A 21,407-nucleotide genomic window follows, 5' to 3' on the forward strand; every position below is an offset into this window, starting at 1 on the left:
ATCACCCCTCATTCTTCTAAATTCCTAAGAATACAGATCTAATTACTTCAGCCACTTGTGAGAGAACAACCCTCTCATCCCAGGGATTGGCCTAGTAAATCTCTTGGACTGCCTCTAATGCTACGACATTCTGTTTAAATAAGGGAAGCTAAGCTGTGCACCACAGGAAACCATGACATAAGTGTTCTGTAAGTCCAGGGGTGGAGAGGGAACTCGGGTGTGTTGACATCTGTCCTGGACTCTTGTGTTTGACCATTGGAACCACCAGCAGTCAGTCAACTCCATTTGGTCCAAATCTACCGAACCATACAAGGGTGGGAGCATGCTAAAAAACTGTTAAGACTTAAGAGTTGTCAACTTCAAGGAAATTCATTGCTCTTCATTTGTCTGCAGTAACATTACATGATAAAGGGGTCAAATTCTCATAATAAGTGTATGCCACATATAGGATAGAAATTGATACCAGTTGTTCTAACACCTTGGTTGAAGGGTAGTGTAAAATAGCTTTTATATGTTAACACATTGGCTTAGCAGGAGAAGCCAGAGAGTGGTAGTAGATGGTTGTCTCTCTGACTGGAGGCCTGTGACTAGTGGTGTGCTGCAGGGATCGGTGCTGAGTCCGTTGTTGTTTATCATCTATATTAATGATTTAGATGATAATGTGGTAAACTGGATCAGCAAACTTGCGGATGACACCAAGATTGGGAGCGTAGTGGACAGTGAGGAAGGCTCAGTTCCACTTCCTTGCAGCGTGATCTTGACCAGCTTGGAAAATGGGCTGAAAAATGGCAGATGGAGTTTAATGCAGACAAGTGTGAGGTGTTGCACTTTGGGAGGACAAACAACGGTAAGGGCTCTGAGGTGTGTGGTAGAACAAAGGGACCTTGGAATACAGAACCATAGTTCCTTGAAAGTGGCGTCACAGGTAGATAGGGTCATAAAGAGAGCTTTTGGCACTTTGGCCTTCATAAATCAGGGCATTGAGTACAGGAGTTGGGATGTTATGTTGAAGTTGTACAGGACGTTGGTGAGGCCGAATTTGGAGTATTGTGTGCAGTTCTACCTACAGTCACTTACCTACAGGAAAGATATCAATAGCTTGAAAGACTGCAGAGAAAATTTACAAGGACGTTGCCGGGACTTGAAGATCTGAGTTATAGGGAAAGGTTGAATAGGTTAGGACTTTATTCCCTGGAGCGCAGGAGAATGAGGGGAGATCTTATAGAGGTATACAAAATTATGAGGGGTATAGATAGGGTGAATGCATTCAGGTTTTTTCCCCTAAGTTTGGGTGAGACTAGAACCAGAGGACATAGGTTTAGGGTGAAAGGTGAAATAACATAAGGGGAATCTGAGGGGCAACTACTTCACTCAGAGGGTGGTGCGGGTGTGAAATCAACTGCTAGCGGAAGTGGTGGATGCAGATTCAATTGTAACATTTAAGAGAGGTTTGGATAGGTGCATGGATGGGAGGGGCTTGGGGGGATATGGTCTGGGTGCAGGTAGATGGGACTCGGCAGAAGATCAGGTCAGCATAGTTTAGATGGGCCGAAGGGCCTGTTTCTGTGCTGTAGTGCTCTTTGACTCTATAACAATAATTATTGCCAAAACAACTCACTTAAGCAATACTCTACAACATTAGATTCCAAAAAGTGATGCAGTGATTGAACTCAGAACCTGACAGTGGCCACAGTGGCTGCTAAATCAAGATAAGAGCTTATGATGTGCTGATAAGAAGTGCCTTTCTCTGAAGCCAGGACATTTTGGGGAATCCTCTACTATTCCATGTCCACCATAACAATGGTTGACCACTTGTTACCCAATCCAATAGCCTTCTTCAAAATTAACCAGGGCTATTAGCAGTGAAGGTAACTTCTTTTTACTTGTGGGATGAGCTGCCTACAGAGGCCCAACAACTGTTGGCAGCTCACCCCAATTTCAAGAGGGTCTCAGATGTCTTGGTTCTGGATGATGGATCATGCTCTCCATTGAATGTGGAGTTGAGGTCCAGGCCCAGATGTGTTGCTTCCCCCATCACTCCAGCCATGAATTTAGTCTATGCAAGCTCTAGCCTGAGTTTGTTTGTACGTGAATACTACACAGAAAAACACAGGTATTCCTTTCTCTGCTTCTCAAAGAAATACAGATGAAGAGGTCTTCTTTTCAAAACCACAAAAACACACAGAAATAAGGATGTGCAAATACACATAAAACACAGATGATAACAGATGAAGAATTGTAAACCAGGAATAGTCTGAGGAAGGAACAACTTTTCTGAGAAGGTAGTGAATTTCCTTAAAAAGTAAACCTTCAAGCCCTAAGATAATCCTTTTCATTTCTAATAGTAAACTCTGCCTCCCCTGTGCAAAGGGTCATGTTGTCCTTGGGAGGACATAAGCAAATAACTAAAAACAGCAGGTCACAAGCAAAGAGGGAGTCTAAGTGGTAAAAGCGTTGCAGTGACTTCAAAAGGAAAGCCAACAAAAAAAAATCTACCAAGCAGTTCTTCAGGTCCTTCGGAGAGAAGAATAAAATTTTGGTAGTACCTCAGAAACCAATAGCCTTTATCACCAAGGAAAACATCAAAATGTAGAAGTGTTGCCACCTGGACATTTCTCTGCTAAGATAAGTACAATGCTAAATTGTAAAGATGTCATCATTGCTGGGAATAAAAACATTAGAACTCCCTTCCCAACAGCACCGTGGTGGTGCCTTCATAATACAGACACTGGGATTTAAGCAGATGTCTCACCACCATCTTTTCAAGGTGAAATTGGTTTATTATTATTGTCACATGTGCGAAGATACAGTGAAAAGCTTTTGTACGCGTGCCATCCAGACAGATCATTCCAGACGTATTTACATTGAGCTGGTTAAAAAGAAAACAGAATGTTTTCGAGAAGGGCTAAAACAAGGTACATTGGGAGTTCAAGAGTTCATCTTTTAGGGTATAAGAGATCCGTTTGAGAGTCTATTACAGTGGGAAAAAAGCTGTCCTTGAGCCTGGTGGTTGATTCTCTCAAGCTTTTGTATCTTCTGCCTGACGGGAGACGGGGAAAGAGAGAATGGCCAGGCTGGTACAGGTTCTTGATTACGTTGGCTACCTTCCCGAGGCAGCGGGAAGTGTAGACAGAGTCAATGGAAGGGAGGTTGCTTTGTGTGATGGACTGGGCTGCGTTCACAACTCTTGTGGTTTTGGGTAGAACAGTTGCATACCAAGCTGTGATGCATCCAGATAGGATGCTTTCTATGCTGCATCTATAAAAATCGGTAAAAGTCATCGGGGACATGCTGATTTTCCTTAACCTTCTGAGGAAGTGGAGTCGTTGGTGTGCTTTTTTGGCTGTAGCAACCATGTGGCTGGCTCAGGACAAATTGTTGGAAAATAGGGATGGGCAATAAATGTTTGCCTTGCCAGTGATGCCCACATCCTCCAAGTAAAGAACAAAAACAAATTGAAACGCAACTAATCCTGATGTGAATGAATGAACTACGATTCTTCCACACAAACAGGTAGTGTGTTGGCCAGGGCAAAGTTGGTGACTAAAGCAGAGGAGCACAATCTCTGGAACTAAGTCAAGGTAACATTAGAAAGGTTCATGGACTCTTTTATATTTGCTCCCAAATGTACCACTTTTTAACAAATTGGCCACATATGGCAATTCCATTGGGAATACTTACAAATGCATAATACTTCTTTTTATGCTAAAGTTTTTTGAAATGAGATTTATTAGACAGTCAAAAAGTATACTCAGGCAATACATAAGATCATATTCCCAAATGATTTACTTTCAACTCAGTTTAATTCAGATAACATTTTTTCCCAATCTACAGAATGAAGCCATCATGACTTGTGATAAATTAGATCACTGCATCTCGTTCCGTATAATGTAGAGCTAAGACTCAACAGAAAATGCAAGTTTGCAGAAATTGTGGATCCCACTATTTCAGCCCTCAACAGCAGGGTGTCAGATCATCCAAGCTGCTCCCACTTGTGAGCTCTCTGACGATCTCAGCTCCTTCTGGGTGTTCTGAACTCCTTCTCAACTGCTTCCTGGGTTCCTGATCTCCCTCTCAACCAATCCCAGAGTCTTCGACCTCCCTTTCAACAACTCACAAGCTTCGCTACCCAATCTTAAAGCCCAAACTAACCACCTTCTGCTGCAAATCCCCAAAACCAAACCAAGCTCTGGGTTGGAGCAACAAACAAGAGCACAGGGTAGTCATCAACTGTTAATCGTTAGTTATTACTAAATGGTCAAAGGGATGTGAATTGGGGGAAAGAAGTGATAGTTACTAACTGACAACGTTCCAAAGACATGATTAAAGTGTTTTATTTTGTTTTTAATATGCACAGAAAGTGTTGGAAACACTCAGCAAGTCCAGCAGCATCTCTGGAAAGAGAAACAGATTGAAAACACTTTGTATAACTGGGAGAGAAAGGTAAAAAAAAAGGTAATTTTAAGCAAAAGGTAGTGAGAGAGGTGGATAGAACAAAGAGATTATCTGTTATAGAGCAGGGTCAGGTCAAATGGATTAGTGACACAGTTAGTGGGTGATTATACTTCTTTGTGTTATGTGTTCCAACAGCAAGGCTGTGGGACATACTCATCAGGATAGGCTCTACTAACAGACAACTAAGCCAATATCACAGATGGCTAACCTGCACCAGAAATGGCCATCATTAGCTAACAGACAGCAAAAGTAAGTTATCTGAAGTTGGAGAATTTGATGCTGAGCATGGAAGACTGTTTTTCTCCATGGTCGCTACAGTATAAGAAGAATGTGATCATACTGGAGGGAGTGCAAAGTACATTCACCAAGATGTTGCCTGGATTGGAGGACATTAGTTATGGGGAGAGATTGGATTGGCTGGGCTAATTTTCTCTGGAGCAAAGGAGGCTGTGGGGTGATCTGACAGAGGTACGTAAGATTATGAGAGGCACAGGTAGGGTAGTTGGTGAAACTCTTTCTCCTATGGTAGGGGTATCAAAACCAAGAGGGCATAGGTTTAAGCTGAGAGGAAGGAGTTTTAAAGGGGATCTGAGGGGTAAGTATTTTTACACAGAGAGTGGTTGATATCTGGAACGTGCTGGTGGTGGAATCAGATATAATCACTACGTTTAACAGTCATTTAGACAGACACTTAAATAGGCAAGGTGTAGAAGGATATGGTCCATGAGCAAAAATGTTGGCATAAAATTGGTGAGCTAAAGCACCTGCTTCTGTGCTGTACAACTCCATGACGCTACGTGATCAAAGAGTAAAGGATCATCTGGGGAAGAGCGTTTTTAACATGATAGAATTTCACAGGGAGTTTAAGAGTGAGAAATGCAGTTAACTTAAATAAAGGCATTTAAAAAGGTGTAAAATTAGAGCTGGAAAATGTTAACTTGGAAAGTAGATTAAAAATAAGATGGCAGATAAATGGTATAGATATTTAAATGTATTTCATAATTCTCAACAAGAAGTCTAAGACAAATATTCCACAGAAGGATAATCCATCCGTGCTCTCTGAAGGTGAGGCTGTTTACAAATTCAACTTCACAGAGGCATAAAATATTAAGAAGTTTAATGAGCTAGAAATTTGGGAAAATTTTAGAAATCGGTAAAGGATGACTTGGAAAGTAACATAGTGGGAATGGATGGAACATGAGAGTAAACTAGCAGTAAGTATAGAAGTAGATGGTAAGAGTATCTTTAACACATAAGAAGGGAGCAGCTATCGTAACTGCTCAGATTGTAAGTGGTCCTATTGTTATTGAGTACCTTAGATCTAAATGGTATTGGTATTAGTTTATTATTGTCACTTGTACCGAGGTACAGTGAAAAGCTTATCTTACAAACCGATCATGCAGGTCAATTCATTACACAGTGCAGTTACATTGAGTTAGTACAGAGTGCATTGATGTAGGACAGGTAAAAACAATAACAGTACAGAGTAAAGTGTCACAGCTACAGAGAAAGTGCAGTGCAATAAGGTGCAAGGTCACAACAAGGTAGATCGTGAGGTCATAGTCCATCTCATTGTATAAGGGAACTGTTCAATAGTCTTATCACAGTGGGGTAGAAGCTGTCCTTAAGTCTGGTGGTATGTGCCCTCAGGCTCCTGTATCTTCTACCTGATAGAAGAGGAGAGAAGAGAGAAGAGAGAATGTTCTGAAGGACTCATTATTCTGGCCACATCTTCTTTCTCTTTTGCCTAACCATCCATCGCTCAGGCCTGTCTGAGTCAGATTACCAACTCACTCCTAAATTTGGACTCAGTTCTGGCATTAAGAACTGAAGTGAATCCTCTCAGCTACAGTTACCATGGGGAAGTGAGTTTTATTCAAATCAACGTCCAAGATTGAAATGATCTTTTGCTAATCCAATGTGGCACCCACTTCCCTGATTCACGTCACAGGATCAGGAATATTAATGAGTACAGGCAAGCAATCATATTGAACAGCTCTCCGTCAGAGAAAAGTAGAACGATTCCTCTTCTCCCTTGTTGGCCTTTGAGGCTTGGTGAAATTGCAGAGGTAAGATCAATTAGAAATTCTTTTCAAAAAGTGCTGGCTTTCAATTCCTTCCCAAGTCCTAAAGATTAAAAGGTTGGGTTCAGATAAGATTCACTTATTTTGGAGCCAGTGCACAACCAGGACTGCGAGATAATATTTCCCCAATGGAAAATTGATGATTCCCCTGCTACCGATGATGCAGTCATTTACCCAGAAAATCATAGCTTACATATTCCTCTTGGCTTGTAGTGTAAAATGGACCACAACGAAATCCATTGCGGACTCTGTCAATGGTAAAGGAAATCAGATGTAATAAAGGTACGCTGCCGATTTTCTGCAGGCATTTCGCAGAGGAAAATACTCTCAATTTTTGCTCGATGATTTGATCCTCATGAAGTTGCCTGAATCAGATGTCATTACAGATTCAGGCCTCACATTTGGAACTCTCCAGGGTGTAGTGGTGGTGTCACTGTTGGAGGCAGTCTGAACAGTTTAAATGTCTGACTGCAATTCCAGAATGCAAAGGTGAGTCCTCCCTCATGTGATCCAAACTAGATAATGCAATGAAATTAACATTTTCCATTGGCATGTAATGGGATCACAACAAATCACATGTTACATTTTGACATTGCCCATGGAAGAGAAGACCCAAGCACTGTGTAAACCTGTTCTAAAGGCCCAGATAAAGGAAGATAGGATTATGTGGAGTACGCACAAAAGCAGAGGCCATTCTGCCTGACGAGCTGTATTGTGTTCATGCTTCACTCAACCTTCCTCTGATTCTTCCTCATCTAATGCCGTCAGCATAACATTCATCCTTCATCCTCACAAATGCCCCTTGATGCATTTTATGCATCTCACCTCTGCTACTCCTTGTGGTAGTCCCTCTAGGAACAAATGTTCCCCCTGAGAACCCGTTGAATTTCTTGGTGATCCCATTGGATTGATGGCTTCCAGGAGAAAACTCCTACAGGGAAGACCAAACCTAGAGATCATCTTTATCTATCTTTCGTAACCTTTCATAACTTTTCAGACCTCAAAGTGATCACTCCCTAGTCTTCTCTCTCATTATTTCCCAACAGTTATAACCTCGCATTTCTCACACCACCTTTGTAAACCTTTTCTGAACCCTCAAAATATTGATCCACATTCCTTTCATAATATATAAAAACTGTTGTATAAAAGTCTACTTTCTGGGTATTTTGGCAAGAGGTTACCAAAGTGGAGTGATTTAAACATTGATATGTTCATCTAATAAAGTTAAGCCTGATAACCATTCAAGAATTGTTTTTCAAATATTCACCTATTAATGTCTGTATTTTCATGTATGCTTACATTCTACTTAACTTCACATGAAACAATGAAATTGTAAGACGTTATGTGGTGAATTATTAATGGAATAAATTGGGTTTTGAATCTTGAATTAATTTATCTCCCATTTCTGACCTAAAGCAGCAGTTCTTAAACAAAGGGTCAAAACCCAAGATGATTCCCAAGCAGTTTATTGGTGGGTGGCATATTTGGGAGTGGGCTCATCCTGTGGATACTGTTCACCTCATCTTTATTTCACCACATCTGCACCAAAGGATCCTCTCTGTATCCACCACATGTTCATAGGGCGTTGGGTAGCTGCACCCTGTCGATGCTGCCTGGCACAGGATGGGCAGCTGGAGCTTCCTGAGGTTTTTTCTTCAGGAAAGCTTGGAGAGGTGGGGTGGAGGAGAAGTCTGTGCTTAGACCACAGGACTGGGATTGCACTGCTGCTGGGACAGGGGAAGTGGGAGTGACCAGCAGTTGGAGCACAGCCTCACACCCTGGGAGCGACCAACTGACTGGTGGCCTGAGACTTGGGGGAGCACGAAGTGTGGCAAAGGGAGGAGAAGGAGAGCAGTGTGAAGGGGGAGTGTGAGAGCAAAGGATGGAGGGTAGTGCTGAAGAGAGAGCAAAGGGGACGAGGGACTAGGGAGGGAAGGTGTTGGAGGGAAGGGGACTTATAGAGAGGAGTCTGTGGAGGGAGAGGTAAGGAAGGGGCTGTGAGCAGAAGCATGGGTTTGTATGCCCATCTGTGTGTTTGTGGTCAGTATGCTTCAGTGTGTAGGATGACACACACTGCCAGCCTGATCCCAGAGTTTTCATGGTCTAAAATTTGTTTTTCCACATTTTTATTTTCGTAGTCTGGGTTTACCTCATTGTCTGCAGGTTTTCATTCAGACTGAGTTCTCACATACTAAACTGAATCCCAAATGCAATTAACTCTGACCGTCGTAAGTGCTGAAAGCAGCTAAACTGTCGACTAATCAATGAGATTATTAGTGCAATTATTGGTAATGACGTCACTGAAATTTTGAGAGGTGACCAGTAGTCATAGCAGACCACAGTAAGGTTAGAGTTAGGGGAGGGGGCAAAAGAGAGGATCTGAGGAAGAATGTTTTCACACAGGAGTAGTTGGAATCTGGAACCAAGTTTAGAATTATAAATGCACTTTATGGTTTCTGATTGGATGGTGGAGATGGAGCCTCTCACAACATTTAGGAAATATCTAGATGAGCTCTTGAATTTGCCAAGGCATAGAAGGCTAGAGATCAAGTGCTGGTAAATAGGATTAGTGTGGATGGGTACTTGATGGTCAGCATGGCCATGGTGGGCCGAAGAGCCTGTTCTTGTGCTGTAAGAATCTATGACTCCTCAATTCTAGTACCAGGAATCCCTGTCATCTTTAAAGACACAATGGGTCTTGAGAAGGCAGGGAGAACTCTTTGAGGTCCTGATGTGGAACAATTAAAGAGACCGTGATTTAAGTCCTTGTAGGGAAAGATAAATGAATTTTTAATCCAAAGGGAAGTGCTTTCCTAAAATTGCTGCTAAAATTGAAGTTCCTAAAAGTGGGGAGTGACTTATACACCAGATTTTACAGTGTGTGGAGTCTGTTGATCACAGTTAATGAATGACTTGCTAGTCATAGCCATGATAGTAACAGCTTTCCAACACTTTTCACCTCTGTATTTATTTTCTATCTTCCATTGAAATATATGTGAATACGTGTGATGTAACTTATGATGCATTTGATCACTTCTGTATCATTGTACGTGTGGGCACAGTGCAAGAAGATGCCGGAGTAAACTTTTAGAGCTCTTTGTGGTTCCACATATTAATCTGCATACTCTGCAAGCTGCTATCGAAGATCTCACAAAGTATGTATCTTAAAAAGATGTTGCTTTAAGGGGAAAAAAATTAATGTAACTTTCTCCCAAATCCATACAATAGAAAAATGGTTAAAAATCTCCAAATATGACCATACCCATTAAATATCTGAAGATATATTGGCTATTAAAACGCCAGTAATCCATTCATGCTTGTGATTGGTGGAGTAAAGGAATCTCAATTAATAATGCCCCCCCGCCCCCCCCCCCCCCCCATCCGGCCCCGGACCCACACCCCAACACACACTCAGTAGCTTGGATCTGTGTGTACTGCGAGGCTCCAAAAGAGACAAGATGTATATCTACGAACATCTCTCAACATCCAGGAACCTTGACAGGTCCAATGTCCACTGGCCATTGTGTCAAAGTACATAACCTTTTGTGAATATGTGTCACAACTTGTTTCAGCTAAATGCCTGGAAACCATAACGCGCATTTACAATTATAAACTTGTATACAAATGGTTACTTAAATTAATGTATGCTCGCAAAATATCCTTCTGAACACATGGATATAAATATAGACCTAAATAATAGGGAAATGTAGTGAGTTTTCTGCTTGGCACCGCTTAAGCAGATTAAAATACCAGCCGTGCTCAATACATGGAAATATTTACAGTTCTGCAGCTACAGTACAATGTGTGTTGACAAGTGCATGTCCTGGGAAACACGCTTTGGTTCTAATACACTCTCACTGCCTTTGATCAATGCATCCAGCAAAACACTGTCAAATTTTGACAATAAGGTTTTGCAATTAATTAAAGCTGCAGTGTTGTGATTTGCAACTGCACTGCCATTGCTTCCAATGTAGTTGAGGTGAAGAACTGCGCCACCCCACCGACATCACCAACCCCACCCCCACTGGTACACTGCGAGAATCTCCAAACCTCAATCTGCTACCTCCGGGTTTTGCTGCGCACTGTTGCTGCCACCTTCGCCTGACACCAAGTGTAGTTTGCCTGTTTGCTGAGCGTGTCGCTTCTCAAGGTGGCGGAGGAGGAGAAAATATGGTAGAGCTGATGTGGAGGCTGATTCCCTCTCAAGTCAGGCAACTGCACAAATCCCTGGCGACATTTCATTTCCCCAGCCGGCTTCTCTTTTCTCCTCACCTGTTTTCCCCACTCTAAGCCGTCCCATAGTCTTCTTCAGGCCAGTTACTATCCTCCAATAATTACAGTACCTCTGGACAACAATTTCCTTTTTTAAAGGTCTTTTTGTATTAGTTATTATAGTTTTTGTAGACACGAGATTCTGCAGATGCTGGAATCTGGAGCAACACACAAAATACTGGAGGAACTCAGCAGGTCAGGCAGCATCTGTAGAGGGAAATAAACGTTATTTCTCTCCATCGATGCTGCATTGTGTGTGTGTGTGTGTTATAGTTTTTGTAACTGTTTCAGTTGTAAAAGGGAGCTGCTTAAGTGCGCTCTCTTTATTTTACCATTTAATATTAAACGATATCCTCTGGATTAACACTGTCAAACGTAACGTAACTCAAAGTATAGAAACAGATATATTTCAAACACAGCCAGGATAACCGGACGGGATGCGGTCTTTTTTAGATCCCCAGCCACCTATTTTAACCTCATTCTAAATACTTACACATGGCTCTGCTAAACAGGGACTTCACAGATTGCGAAGGGTATTTTTGACTTTGAGCTGCAACCACATCGGTCTTGTGGGAGGCTCTTTGCAAGAGAGGGGGTTAGACAGGGTCATGGAAAAACCAAAAACAAAAGCCCGAAGATCTCGCTAAATTAAATATGCCCTGTAAATAATGTCACTTTGAAGCATTTGATCTGGATTACCAGCGGTTCTAATGTTTGGGGGTGGAAACTGTTGTTTTTGCACATAGAAATTACAACTATTCCTTTGTGTGTGTGCATCTATATATGTGTAATATATACAAACTTGTATCCCTGTATTTGACCGTGCGTGTTTTAATGCGTACGTGTGCGTGGAGATATAAATAAAAAATACCAGGGAGCTCCTTCTGGAAGTCCACTGTCCCTTAATGTTGTACACTGATTGGGTTGCTCGGAAACCTCCTACAAAGGGGCCCCTCTGTAATTCGATGCATACTGGTTAGGCTTAGGGTATATTGTCCTCTGTTGTTTATGAAGCCTCCACCCACTTGGCCCACCCTACATTAACCGGATCATGTGACTCCGGTAAGTCGTTTGCAAGTACAACAGTCTTCTGTGCGCCCCCATTCATTTCCTGCAGAGAGCAGCTGAGAGAGAAGAGACTGTTTTAGGGAAGGAAATATTTCTCCTCTACAGCCTTTTACCAGGTCAGCGCTTTATTATATTTTCTTCCCATGCTTTGTGTTGGACTGGTTCACCTCAGAAGGCAGTGATGGTGAGAACACGCTAGGTAGAATTCGACTTGTGTCTTTGCTTGTTTTCTTAACAGTTCTTGCAGAGGGCGATCAGAAATCTCAGTGGCTTGAATGCATTTTTTTTCCTCCTGCTGAGCCGAATTCAGGAACCAGGAGGGGTTACAGCTGAGGGATTGCTAGTAAAAGAGAGGCGAGCTAACATTACAGCCACATCCCGTAATCAGTAGCAATGATGTGCGTCTGTCAATAGACAGCGGTGCGTGGATCGAAAGCAGAGCAGGAGATTGAGGGAGGTGCTGTCTTGGATTTTGGGGAGGTGGGGGGGACTTGCCTGGAGTTGACAGTAGACACTTTCAGAGACTGGTGGACAGAGGGTAGCTTGTTCAGTCAGAGGAATCACCATTCCACAGCCGATGAATGCTGAAACCAAATTAGGAGTGTTGTACTCCAGTGGCAACAAACTGTGTTAAAGCAAGTGGCCACGTGAGCACCGTCAGAAACTCTGTAGCTTTCTTATTTACAGTTATAATTTTGCCTTGCATAATATCACCCTTTGCTCATGCATGACTCTGTAGCTGGGTTTTTAAAGCAACACTGTGCAAACCTTGACCTTCTCACCTTCTGACCGCTGCCTTGTTAATGTCTAGTTGGCTGCAGCAAAGATATACATAAGGGGGAGTGACCATATACGTACACATATCATCACATACTCCTCTAACTCAATGCACAAGGCAGAGGTTTAATGAAAATGAAAACGCATACTTCTCTTATCAATTACCTTTTATTTCAATATTTTACGTGGATATGTGCAGTTTTGTCAGTAGAAGAATGCAAAAAAATATGCATGCTTTTCAACTGTTATCCAAGAAGGCAGCATTAATTTTCTGTTAGTGAGGATTAGGTGCTGTAGAATGGTTGTCGATCTGCTTTGCAGGGAGGCAGCAGGAAGTGTATAAGGAGAGGTGTGTGTTTGTGTACATGACTGCTTGCCCACTGATTATAATAACCCACTGCTTGTAGACTTGTACAATTTAGTCTTAAAATCTATGACAGAGTTCCACACGTTATCAGCTGTCTAAACTTTTGTGTGCTGACTGTGGTCTAGTGTGTTTTTTAAAAAAGATTTAAAAGTAAAGCAGCCTTAGCTGTTCTATTCCTCTCTCCTACCATTGCTGACCAAAAGCAGTTCTAGTTGGAGTCTAAATTTTAGAAAATTGAAATTGTGAGACAGCTCTTTGGTCCTACCTACTGGAGTGAAAAATTGTCCAAATTAAAACCTACTGTATGCAATAGTTTGTTTTTTGCTATGGTAATCTTGCTTTGTTTGTGGATTTTGAAACAAGTTTGGTCAGAAAACTTAACAGTTGCTTTACAGATGTAAATTGCCATCTTGGGGGAGGGGAAGGGAAATGTCAGGTCAAATGTCAAACACACCCAGAGTTGACTAGTTAAGTTGAACTGGGGTTGGGTTTGGAACCCATGTGAAATAACAGACTCCTTTGTTCCATGAGGAATCCAGAGCAAAGCCAGGAAGCTGCAGTGCTGGAGTGTTAGATTTCCAGATAGGAGTTACGAATTTGACTCAATCTTGACTGATTTTCCGCAATTAGTAATTCCCTTGATAAGCTTTCCTTCCTTGGCTGCAGCTTCTGCAGAGTGAAGGCTAACTAGAAAGGGAATAACCAGCTTGCATTTACTCTGAAATAACATCTAACGAGGAAATTGCTGAAGAAACGCATGCAATTTTACCCTCATTTTGATGGGCAGGCAGAAGTTTTGTTTCTGGCAGGAGAGTATGTTACAGAGTTCTCTATTTGGATGCAAATGTCAACATGACTTAGAGTGAGTGAGTTCCCTCAACTCATTTTAAGGAGGTGGCAAAGCTCATGGGTTGGGTCAGAGTTGGTACACCACTAAACAGGGCCAGTTTGGGTGTAGTCAGTCTTAATGATCTAAAGGGATGCAGCACAGAAGCTGGGTGCAGCCAATGCAAGGGCTTGGTGGGGAAGGACTACAGTTTAGGGTTCTTCTGCCACTGGAGAGGGAGGGGCGGGGTCAGGTGAGGAAGCCCCTTAATTGTAAATATGGGATTGGGGTAGCACCCCAAGGAGCCATGTGAGTGGCATCAGTGCTGTGGTTTTTTTTAATATAAAAAAAGTAACACTAATGATTGATCCGTACACGAATATAAAGGTTTGCACTGTTTTATTGTATATAGTTTGTTTTTTTTATGATGTATAAAGTTTATTTTGGAATAAAAAAAACTCATTTCTGCCACCCAAGTTCTTTCAGCAGAGCTCTTGGTTGCAAGTTATTTTAATTCTCTGCCCCCTTCCCACACCAATGTGTCTGTCCTCAGCCTCATCCTGGAAGTAGAGGAGGCAAATCGCACCTCATATTCCACCTGGGTCGTTTACAATCCAACGGCACGAACACTGAACTTTCCATCTTCCAGTAAACTGCACTCCCCCCCCCCCCCCCCGTCCTTTTACCCTTTCCTCATGACCTACCCAGTTCTTCCTACGGCTCCTCATCACCCTATCTTCTTCCCCTCCTCCATCTGCCCACCCCCCACTACTCCCATCTGCTCTCTCCCTTGTTTCCATGCCCCACCTTCCTCTCTCATCAGATTCCATTATCTTCAGCCCTTTGTCGCTTCCACCTACCACCTCCAAAATCCTGTTGCTATTTCCACTCTCCCCTCTGCCTATCACACCCCTCACGCCCCATCACTCAGATCCACCTATCACCTGCCGGCTCTTGCTCCACCCCTTCCCCTCACCTCTTTTTACCAGCCATCTCCGCTCTATCTTTCAGTCCGGGTAAAGGGTCCTGACCTGAAATGTCGACTGTCCCATTTCCCTCCACAGATGCTGCCTAACACGCTCAGTTCCTCTGACTTTTTGTGTGTTGCTTCAGATTCCAGCATCTGCAGTCTCTTGTGTCTCCAAGTTCTTTCTCTGTTGTAGATATTTGTAAGGCCCCAATTTTTTTATTATTATTGCCAAGCCAAGTCCATCACCTGAGCATATTGGTATTGGTTTATTATTGTCACCTGTACCGAGGTACAGTGAAAAACTTGTCTTGCATACCAATCGTACAGGTCAATTCATTACACAGTGCAGTTACATTGAGGTAGTACAGAATAACAGTACAGAATAAAGTGTCACAGCTACAGAGAAAGTGCAGTGCAATAAGGTGCAAGGTCACAACAAGGTAGATCATGAGGTCATAGTCCATCTCATTGTATAAGGGAACCGTTCAATAGTCTTATCACAGTGGGGTAGAAGCTATCCTTAAGTCTGGTGGTACGTGCCTTCAGGCTCTTGTATCTTCTACCCGACGGAAGAGGAGAGAAGAGAGAATGTCCTGGGTGGGTGGGGTCTTTGATTATGCTGGCTGCTTCACCAAGACAATGAGAGGTAAAGACAGAGTCCAAGGAGGGGAGGCTGGTGTCCTTGATGCGCTGGGCTGTGTCCACAACTCTCTGCAGTTTCTTGAGGTCCTGGGCAGAGCAGTTGCCATACCAAGCCGTGATACATCCAGATAGGATGCTTCCTATGGTGCATCGGTACAAGTTGGTGAGTGTCAAAGGGAACAATCCAAATTTCTTTAGCCTCCTGAGGAAGTAGAGGCACGGGTGAGCTTTCTTGGCCGTGGCGTATCTTGTCTCACACAGGAGCTTTGTTTATTAACTCATAACCAAGGTGAGAAGTTGTGTTTTCCTAATGGAAGGTACACTTTTTACTTGGTGAAATGGCCTATGTGAGCCATTATACCTTGTGCCTACTTGGATACATACCTAGTATTTAATCAACTGGACAAATGATAGTTTTTGGTCATTTATTGCACTTTTTCCGGCAATTACTATGTTCATAGACTAGGTCCACTATTGATCAACATACAGTTCAACAATTCAACTGGATTGAGTTGATTGGTATTAATCCCAACTCTTCCGCCCCCATCCAAGAGACCCAAGAAAGCACATCACATCTGCCCTTTGTATTCCATCCAGTACCCCACCAAGAACTGGCATAAGCTTCGACCCAATTAAGAGGACCATGTACTGTGCTTTAACAGAAATTATCCTTGAGATGTAAGCTTTTAATTAAAATTATAACCTTTACCTCATCACTGAACCAAAATCTCTCTCGTGTCCAAAAATAATATGCAATTAGAAATGTTGTCCTAGTAATTAGGTTGTGCAGTCCTTCCTTTTTCAGAGCTGTGTGAATGAAAATTGAATTTTTTTCCAGAGTGGGATATGATTGCCATGGTTTTCAGGTCAGTCATGACACTGGGAATTGGACCGTGATCTGGTCATTCACAGATTATGCTTGCATAGATGGTGTGTTTTCTGTTTCAAGTTATGTGCATTAATGCTCTGTCCATAGAGGATGTTGCAAATGTTACTTTAAAGGAGAGGGGGGTAGAGAAATGATAGAGGATTTTGAAATAAATTGATGTTCATCAAATTCTTCAAAGGCTGGCTGAGCTCAAGTGGAAAAAGTCTCTGTATCCATATGGGATACTAAACTGGTGATTGGTTTATTATTGTCGCATGTACTGAGATACAGTGAAAAACATTGCTTTCAATGCCATCTACGTAATTTCAAAACATAAGTACATCGAGGTAGTACAAAGGGAAAAGCAGTAACAGAATGTAGTGTTACAGTTACTGACAAAGTGCAGGGTAGGTAGACAATAAGGTGCAAGGCCATGATGAGGTGAGGGAATATTGGGAATACAGGCACAATCCTTCAATTCTCTTTGGAATCCATGGAATTGGAAGGACAGTGGTAGTGAGTACACAGAATTGACTGAGGTAAAGAAAGCTGAGACGAGCAGTGAACGGTTGTCTTACATCCTGGATAGATGTACAGAGTGGCATTCCCCAGGGATCAGTGTTACACCACTGATCCTTTTGATATGAATTAAAGGACTGGAATTGAGTAGGTGGAGAACAGTTTCAAAACTTGCAGCTGGCACAGAACCTGTAGCTGCTTCATTCCTGGCCAAACTCGATAGTGGGATGGAAGAATTCCTGATTTATTGAGAGACCAGGAATGCCCAGAGGCAGTCCCAGAACAAAGCAGAGGTGCCAAGGATTGTTTGCAGCCAATGCAGGCAGGAAGAAGAACATCACTGGACTCAGCAGCAGTAATCTCCCAGTGAGATCTCTTGGGGCTGCTTTTACAATGTAAAGTATGCTTCAGCAATTTTGTTTGCTGTCCTGAGGAGCTAAACTCGAACGCAGTTGTGTACACACCAGACTAGGCTGTTGACTGCCCTGAGGAATTTCCTTTCTATCCCTAGTTTTCTTCCTTCCTCTCCTGCAGGTACCTACCTACCTATACTGGGAGTTCTACACGTGCACCAGTCACCCACCGTTATAGAGCACAAAAACGGGCCCTTCGGCCCACCAAGTCTATGCTGGTCATCACCACCCACTAACACTAATCCTACAATAATCCCATTTTTTATTCTTCTGCATTCTCATCAACTCATCCTCCCTTCTTTCCCCCAACTGAACCACTCACCCATACACTTGGGACAATTTATAGTGGCCACTGACCCAAGTGTCTTTGGGAAGTGGGAGGAGATGGAGCACCAGGAGGAAACCCACATGATCACAGGGAGAACGTGCAAACTCCACGCAGACAGCACCGGAGGTCAGGATTGAACCTGGGTCTCTGGCGATGTGAGGGAGTGACACTTCTAACTGTGCCACTGAGCTGCTCAACTATAAATCATTTCTTCGTCCAGGACTCCAAACAGCAATGAAGGACCTTTAGTGTAACCTGCCAGTTTAATAGTTGATGAGATTGCACCTTGTGTTCTGGTTCTTTCTGATGAACTCAGTGGAGGGGAGTGTTCAGCAAGATGTCTATCTGGAACACCACATGATCCGATGGGTTTACCATCCATCTGTTTAGGTTAAAATAACCCTCTAAGTGTCAGCAATGAGGATATTGGTATTGGTTTATTATTGTCACATGTATAGAGATGTAGTGAAAAGCTTTTTTTGCATGCCATCCAGGCAGATCATTCTATACATAAGTACATCGAGGTAGTACAAAAGGGGGAAAAAATGCAGAATATAGTGTTACAGTTACAGAAAAAGTGCAGTACAGGTGGACAAATAAAGTGTAAGGGCCACGACAAGGTAGATAGGGAGATCAAGAATTCATCTTTAGTGTATGAGAGGTCCATTCAAGAGTCTTATAACAGCGGGATAGAAGCTGTCCTTGAGTTTGGTGCTACTTACTTTCAAGTTTTTGTATCTTCTGCCTGGTGGGAGGGGTCTTTGATTATGTTGGCTTTCCAAGGCAACGGGAAGTGTAGACAGAGTCAATGAGGCTGGTTTGCATGGTGAACTGGACTGCGTTCACAACTGTCCGCAATTTCCTCCGGTCTTGGGCAGAGCAGTTGCTGTACCAAGCTGTGATGATAGGATAGGATGCATTCTATGGTGCATCTGTTTTTAAAAAAAATTAGTGAGAATCTCAGGGACATGCCATATTTCCTTAGCCTTCTGAGGAAGAAGAGGAATTGGTCATAGTATCCATCATATCCTCTTCTTGCTGGAGATCTTCAACAAGCAATTTCTAAGTGGTGTTTGGGAATGGGGGTGAGGTGGTGAACCACAAGTGTCGAGATCAGGGGCTGGAACCTAGATTATTTATTAGTCCAAGGATCCAAAGAACAATTGTAAAACCACTCTAAACTCACCCAGGTCTGCTAAACTAATGCAGAGGAGCAATTCCGTCCAGCTCTTTCTGTTTGCATGTTGTGTAGCATCGTACCAAGTGTTCCAATTTCCATCCAAGACATCAGAGGCAGCTTCAGCAGATGGCTGCATAAAGTGACAATGAACCAGCCAGCCAAAGTGATCAATTCCCTGTTAATCAAGCTTGGTGACCACACTGTTGTAAGTGATTGTGACTGATTATTTTACACACAGTTTATACTATTTATTCTCTACTACTGTAATTTTTTGGATAAAGACTCTGCTTCAACTGGGAGAAGTTGACATAGTTAGTTTCTCTGCTCTTTTAAACTATTTTTTGAGTAAATTGAGTTTGTTTGCTGCACAATTGATTCTTCAGTGTGAGTCACACACCTCTCCTCCTCCAGTGTTGACAGTAAATACCCTGTTAATAGATAATTGCAAAGCTACTTAATTTTAGGACTGGCAGAACTGTCCAAAAGATGAATATGTTTGTTCAGAAGTATTTGCATTGCTCTTGACTGTAACATGGGTGAATCTATAATTTTTCTGTTACATTGGAAAAGAAAGAGTCAAATCCATGGAACTCAGAATGATGAATCAGTCTGCAAAGAGTGATTATGTAAGTGAAAAAGTTAGGTAACCTGATGACCAGGTGGGAGAGAATAAGCCATTTGGGTTACAAAGTGAAGCAACACACAAAGGTGCTGCAGGAACTCAGTGGGTCAGGAGGGAAATGGACGGTGAATGTTTCGGATGAGACCCTTTATCTGGACTGGAAGGCTTTAAAAGATGGCTGTAGATAGTGACAATGAACCAGCCAGTCAAAGTGAGCAATTCCCTGTCAATCAAGCTGACCCAAAACGTCAACTGTCCATTTCCCTCCACAGATGCTGCCTGACCCGTTGAGTTCCTCCAGCAGATTGTGTGTTGCTCCAGATTTCCAGCATCTGCAGTCTCTTGTGTCTCCACTTGGAGTAACAAGGTGATTGGCCAAGGTTTGGAGGTGTGTAAGAGGGGATTTGGGGACACCTATACTGAGTGCAGATTCTTCTTGATCACAGGAGATTTGTTAGGATCAAGTATGATTTGCTCCCAGTCCAATTCTGTTGGTCCTTGGGTGACTGATGTCCGATGTGGTGAGTGTAGAATGATTTGTGGAGCAGGTGTTCCAAAAAAACGAGCATCATGGAAGCATAGCAATTCACAACACAGACTTTGTGCCTAAGCCTAAAATGTATTACATTTATTTAATGAATACGTATCATCGGCACTTTCTCATTTGCTGTGTTCATTGTTACGTCACCCTAAGTTTGCGTAGGGGACAATCCTCAGCAAACTGTCACATTTTCTGTACCTGGCTCCAACTGAAAAAGGGCTAACGCACAGATTCTAGCTCCATGGAGACACAAGAGACTGCAGGCACTGGAATCTGGAGCAACAGACAATCTGCTGGAGGAACTCAGTGGGTCGAGCAGCATCTGTGCGGGGAAAGGATTTGTCGACGTTTCGGGTCAAAACCCTGCATCAGGACCAGGAATTTGTTTTTCACTTCCATTGATTCGCATTCCTTGCTCCAATGGGTATAGGAGATGCATCCTGGTCAAGTAGACCTCTCTGATAGAGGGCAGTGTGTCGGGATGTGGCAGCAGGTAGATTAGGCAGGTTGGCCAAGTACAGAGTGGATGTTCTTTGTTGGTTTGCATGTTGCTAATGGCTGCCATGTTGAAATGAGCTGAAAATGGTGTTGCTTTCAATGACCAACCTTAATGTGGAGGTGTTAAACTCATTGGCAAGAGCAGGAAAGGCGCTATGTAAAGAAAAAAGCACATACTGATTGAAGCTGAATTTTCCATCCTAAGGTAAACAATTTTTTCACCCCCCCACCCCAAAAAGTTCTTGTAACAAGTGGTGGCAAGCTATCTGTAGTTTGAGCAGCACAAGGGTGCCGTTGATGCATAGAGTGCAACTCTATAGCTCTGTGTTGTCATTGTATATTGAGCAGCTGGGTTTCGAGGGAGTCTTGCATTTTAAGAACCCTTCTTTCCTGAGTATAAAAAGAAAGGCCAGTTTTAGAGCAGAATAGGTAATGGGGTTGCAGATATGACCCTTATGTGATGGGCTGAAGGGCCTGTTTATGTGCTGTATGACTATATGAAAGTACGTGCCATTGGAATCCCATGAAAAGAGAAGTTGGGGGGGGGGTTAAACAAACTTCTGGCATTATAAGCAAATGTGTCAATAAATAACTCGGGACAACCAGCAGTTTTTCTTTCCAGAACATTGAGCAAAGTGAGAAACAACAATTTATTGTCAATTTTAGAGCATTTCATGATGTCAGAGTGGGATATTCAAAATCCATATGTTTGTAGGAGAACCATGGGAAGGGTTTACTACTTTCTATTATCAAAAAAAGAAGTATAATGAAAGCTTTGACCCAGAGCAAGAACATTTTCACCATTGTCAAATTGGAAATTTGTGAAGGAAACAGATTTAGTAGGTTCATTCTCACCTTCTTGCACCTCATTTCCCATTGCAGAGGGACGAGCTATTGGTAAGAGAGCTTTTCAGTCTGAAAGTTACTGAAATGGAACCCAGTACTCTGATTGGTTGGAATGTATATAATGTCCTAAT

General features: G+C 42.6%; 1 protein-coding gene across 11 annotated transcripts in view; it reads left to right on the plus strand.

The window, feature by feature from the left end:
* klf12b (Kruppel-like factor 12b) overlaps positions 1 to 21,407 on the plus strand; it is a 279,148-nt gene that overhangs the window by 37,563 nt on the left and 220,178 nt on the right. For 3 of the 11 annotated variants that reach the window (XM_052026722.1, XM_052026727.1, XM_052026723.1), the window contains exon 1: positions 11,867 to 11,995. The exons of 7 other annotated variants lie outside the window; for them this stretch is intronic. The gene's annotated coding sequence lies outside the window, so the exon portion shown is untranslated. Of the gene's footprint in view, positions 1 to 11,866; positions 11,996 to 21,407 lie in introns of those variants that run through there. One more of the 11 variants, XM_052026726.1, reaches the window with a different exon arrangement.

Source organism: Pristis pectinata, chromosome 11, assembly GCF_009764475.1.
Source record: "Pristis pectinata isolate sPriPec2 chromosome 11, sPriPec2.1.pri, whole genome shotgun sequence".
Taxonomy (NCBI): domain Eukaryota; kingdom Metazoa; phylum Chordata; class Chondrichthyes; order Rhinopristiformes; family Pristidae; genus Pristis; species Pristis pectinata.